Below are 5,023 nucleotides of genomic sequence, written 5' to 3'. Positions count from 1 at the left end.
ATTGAATCTAGAGAAATTGGTTCACCTTCCAATTTATATTGTGCAATTTCACAAGCACAAGTAACCTGTATAATCTTCTAAGAGAGCACCCACATACGAATTTTTCGGTACCCACCCACTCAACTTTCACGTATTCTTCAACAATGCGTCTTTGATTCTCTCTTGATACAAACGTATTCAATCTCTCATAAAATAGATTGTTGTGTTAATACTCTTTATCATAGAAACTTTTATGAAACGTGCCTCTGATTTTTTAAGTTGCAACCTTATCATGTTGTTCATAGTCTCCCAACATTTTTACATGCACCCATGTTGTCACCATGAAGTAATTCAACAATATATAGTAAAAATTTACAAATTCGATGTTTTATATTAACATGATTGAATGTGTAAACACAAGAAGGAGGTTGAACTGTGTTTGACAAAGTTGATAACTTTTTTATGAAGGCGGATTGGTTTTTATGAATTACATAGTTAAGAAGCGATTGGGTTCAAATGCAACAAACAAGGAAAGCATAAATAATTTGACACACATATTTATCTTGATTCACCACTAACTTGGCTACATCCAGTCTCCTCATTCACAATGCTTTAATCCATTTTTTCAAATACCTTGAATTACAAAGCATCTGACCCTCCAAGTCAGTCTTTCCAAATAGCTTGACAACCCCATACTTTTGAGGAACACACACACCTTGGCTCTACTAGTCAAGTATTCTCCTTACAATTTGACAACCCCAGATTGTTGAAGACACACTAACACCACTACCGGGTTAGAATCCAAAGTTTTGGAATTGGAGTAGTTGCTTCTAACAAGTTGATTATAACAATGACTATCACACTCTAAGAAAAACACTCAGAAAATATTTCTCATTCGAACAAGTGTTTTCTCTCTTTGAAATCTAAGATGAATTTGGAATTTTGAGTTTGAGTTTTTCTACTCTTTTCTGATTTTTCGATGTTTTACTTCTTTAGTCTTGAGTATTTATTTATAGATAAAATTAGGGCTTCAATTTAGTTCTTGTTTAATTCTAAATTGTATCTTCATTTCTAGCTTGGTCAAGAATGATCTTATTCAAAAATAGTTCTAAACAAGATGCTTTTTTAACACCCCAAATTTTATAATAAATTATTTTTTTAATGAAATAAAATTTTAAATAATTAATTTGTTGTTAAAATTATTTAGAATATATGTTGATTATTTTTGGGATTACTTTTCTTTATATGTGGGTTTTCTATGATAAAACTAATCGTGTACATATTAGACTAAGTTAGTGATATAAATAACAAATATTATATTTTAATATTTTATATATTTTTCTAAAAATAATAGTATTTAAGTGTACAAATTTTAAATAATTAGATTTTAGTCGATTCTACATGTATATGTGCGTTCGTAATTAATGTGATATTTGAAGGTGCCAGAGAAGGGAAGTTGAATTGTGTTTGACAAAGTTGATAACTTTTTGCTAATTTGATAAAGGCTAGTTGGTTTTTGTGAATTATTTGGAGTAGAAACAATCAAATTCAGAGGCAGAAAACAAAGAAAATATAAATAATTTGACACATAGTTTTATCCTGATTCACCATTAACTTGGCTACATCTAGTCCCTTCATTCACAAGACTATAATCCACGAATTCAAATACCTTGAAACCCCAGACTTTTGAGGAACTAACCACCTTAACCCTACAAGTCAAGTCTTCTCATGACAACCTGACAACCCCAGATTGAAGAAGGAACTAACTATCTTGACCTTGCAAGTCAAGTCTTCTCCTAAAAACCCGACAACTCCAGATTGAATATCTTGAGATAGTAGTAATATCTTGTTTGATTTCATTTATTTTTATATACTTGTTATGATATTGTGATTTTATATATATTTATAATTATTTAGTAATTGATATAAAATATTGATGTTGTATTTATATTTATTTATTTTATAATTTTGACTATTCTCTAATAATGGTAGTATTTAAGTGTGAGTATTTTGAAAATTGAGTATAACTATAGTGATTATTATAATTTTTTAAAAAAAAGTATATGTTTCGAATTATCTGAACTGTTTTATGTATAAACTTTGTTAAGCTACTTCTGTCTCGCGAGATAAATTACTTGTTAGGAGTGAAGAATGAATTTTTTTATCTATATAGGGGTGATAATAAGTTAGGTCTGACTTATTTATAGTCTGATTTAGTCTGATCTTTTAATAAAAAGATTAAATTTAGACTTTTTTAAAACTTATTATTTAATATTTTAAAGCCTATGAGGCTATCACTTTATTACCCTATCCATGTGTCAATAGCCTTGCCATTTCATATTCATCCAAGCGCAACAAATTTTCAAAGTTTTTTGAAACTTACACAACATTATTACCCTAATTCACAACTTAATACCATCATTCATTATTATTATTAGTAATTAGTATTAATTATTATAATATGTAACAGTTGCCGATTGCTGTTCTCCATTCTTTTCAATTTTCATATGGGATCTATGCTACATTTAGAGGTATATAAGTAGTATTATTTTTATTTTTTTTTATAATTGACTAAAAGAAGCATATCAAACAAAAAGTCATATTGAATCTGTTCAAGACTTCAAGTTATGATAGAGGTAAGACTTCATATATTTACTATTTCAAAATCTTTTTAATTTTTTTTTTTTTACCTTTCTATTCCTTTATTAAAGTTAGCCTTTGTAAAAATTCCTAAATATCTTTTAGAAACTCCATTGAAGTTGTTCTATTTTTAAGTTCTGTAAGTAAAAATAAATCGAAGATCGCAACAGTATATGTGAATTTGTAAAAAGGTTGTAAAAAAAATGCATAAAATAGATATAGTTCCTTTAAAAGTGTTTCAAGAAGTGTTTTAATATTATACCATTTACTATCATTTTGTTATTTTTAGATTTTTTTTGTTATCAATAATCTCTTTTAATGTTATTTTTTAAAAGCATTATTTTGTATTCCATTTTTTTTATCTAGTTTTACTTTTTTATGATTTCATCATATTGATCGGTTCTTAGTTAAACAATTTGATTCTTATTTCATGAATCTATTTGTATAATATTTTCTGCCATTTTGAACTTCTTTTTTTTAATTTTTTTTTATTTACCTACATAATTAAAAGTTGGATCTGATATAAGAAACTTGTTATATGTATATGATGACAAAAAAGACAACGACATCAACACTCCAACTGAGAATGTTGATTTAGTCTAATGGGAATCTCTATTATGCGTTTTAATGAAATACCATCCTTTATTAAAGTTAGCCTTTGTAAAAAACCCTAAATATCTTTTAGAAACTCCATTGAAGTTGCTCTATTTTTAGGTTTTGTAAGTAAAAATAAATCGAAGATCGCAACCGGATATGTGAATTTGTAAAAAGGTAGTAAAAAAAATGCATAAAATAGATACAGTTCCTTTAAAAGTGTTTCAAGAAGTGTTTTAATATTATACTATTTACTATCAGTTTGTTATTTTTAGATTTTTTTGTTATCAATAATCTCTTTTAATGTTATTTTTTAAAAGCATTATTTTGTATTCCATTTTTTTTTATCTAGTTTTACTTTTTTATGATTTCATTATATTGATCGGTTCTTAGTTAAACAATATGATTCTTATTTCATGAATCTATTTGTATAATATTTTCTGCCATTTTGAACTTCTTTTTTTTATTTTTTTTATTTACCTACATAATTAAAAGTTGGATCTGATATAAGAAACTTGTTATATGTATATGATGACAAAAAAGAAAGCGACATCAACACTCCAACTGAGAATGTTGATTTAGTCTAATGGGAATCTCTATTATGCGTTTTAATGAAATACCATCTTTGTTTAACACAGTTTTTATTTATTTGATTAATGGTATGTTATTTTGAGGAATTAGACACTTGGTTTTAATAATTGAAATTCTGTTTGTTATTTGGAATTATTTCTTGTTGGTTGTTGAAAGTTTGTTTTGTAACTGATCTTTGTGTTTATCTTACTTATACCATATGCAAATGACAATGATAAAACATAAGGGACATAAGTACTCCTAATTAGAGGATGACTATTTAATTTTCATGATTCTACTTTGTATAATTGTAAAAAATATATATATTTTATCATTTTTAATTTATCCAACAAATATCTTCTCCCTTATAAAGAAGTGAGTCAATTCCATCTAGTCATATGACTAATAATGAGGCCAACAAACATATGCCTATAGATTCAACTCAAGTAGAAGCTACATAAGCAAATGAAAATGATACTGTTCTAGAAAACAAATGTCCAATTGTTGGGAGAAATAGGAAAAAAACATCACTTGTTTGAAATGATTTTGATGAGGTTGAAATCTCTAAAGGTGTGAAGAAAGTTGTTTGCAAATACTATAATAAAATTTTCTACTAGAAGACTAGGAGCTAACACTAGTCATTTGAAAAGACGCTACAGGTTGCAATCAAAAGAAGTTGCAGACGACTGCTGAAACAAGACAAACTGCCATTCTATTTCAACCATCATAGTCAAGTAATCGTTTTATTAGTCCCGATGCATACAACCAGATTACCAGAATGGTTCTCTCTTTAAAATCAACCAGGACCATTTAATCCTGATTATCATAATACTAGTACACATGATCTTGGGGAAGCTATTATTGGCAATAATTTATTGCTTTTGAGTACCGAATCAAGATACTAGTGTTCACTATTATTTCTCATAATCTTGGGTAACAAATAATAGGAATATTAGTGCACATAACCTTGATCAGTTTATCAGAATACTAGAGTGTTCACTATACAACTATTAATCATTGGTTTTAATAGGATCGATTGTATTTTTGTTCTCAATTTTTAGCACATACATAAAGATTCTGAGAAGATTATGACCCCTTATTTGAGGATCTAAATAGGACTCATATAGCATATGTATTATCATAACAAGAGTTGTCAATAACAATGTCGTGAAAATAAATTGAATCTCAACAACAAAAGAGTATAATTCAAAAATAAAATGAAGAATGACATCTCAACACA

General features: G+C 27.3%; 2 non-coding genes across 2 annotated transcripts; both read left to right on the top strand.

Moving 5' to 3' along the window:
• Positions 1-3,156: 3,156 nt before the first annotated feature.
• LOC113785945 (small nucleolar RNA R44/J54/Z268 family) lies at positions 3,157-3,243 on the top strand. Its single transcript, XR_003472126.1, has one exon. It is a non-coding gene; the product is annotated as a small nucleolar RNA R44/J54/Z268 family (small nucleolar RNA).
• Positions 3,244-3,734: 491 nt separating this feature from the next.
• On the top strand, positions 3,735-3,821 carry LOC113785947 (small nucleolar RNA R44/J54/Z268 family). Its single transcript, XR_003472129.1, has one exon. It is a non-coding gene; the product is annotated as a small nucleolar RNA R44/J54/Z268 family (small nucleolar RNA).
• Positions 3,822-5,023: the final 1,202 nt, after the last annotated feature.

The sequence above is a fragment of the Cicer arietinum genome, chromosome 3, assembly GCF_000331145.2.
Source record: "Cicer arietinum cultivar CDC Frontier isolate Library 1 chromosome 3, Cicar.CDCFrontier_v2.0, whole genome shotgun sequence".
NCBI classification, from domain to species: Eukaryota; Viridiplantae; Streptophyta; class Magnoliopsida; order Fabales; family Fabaceae; genus Cicer; species Cicer arietinum.
The sequence above is the reverse complement of the archived record's forward strand: the minus strand, read 5'-3'. Positions and strand labels throughout refer to the sequence as shown.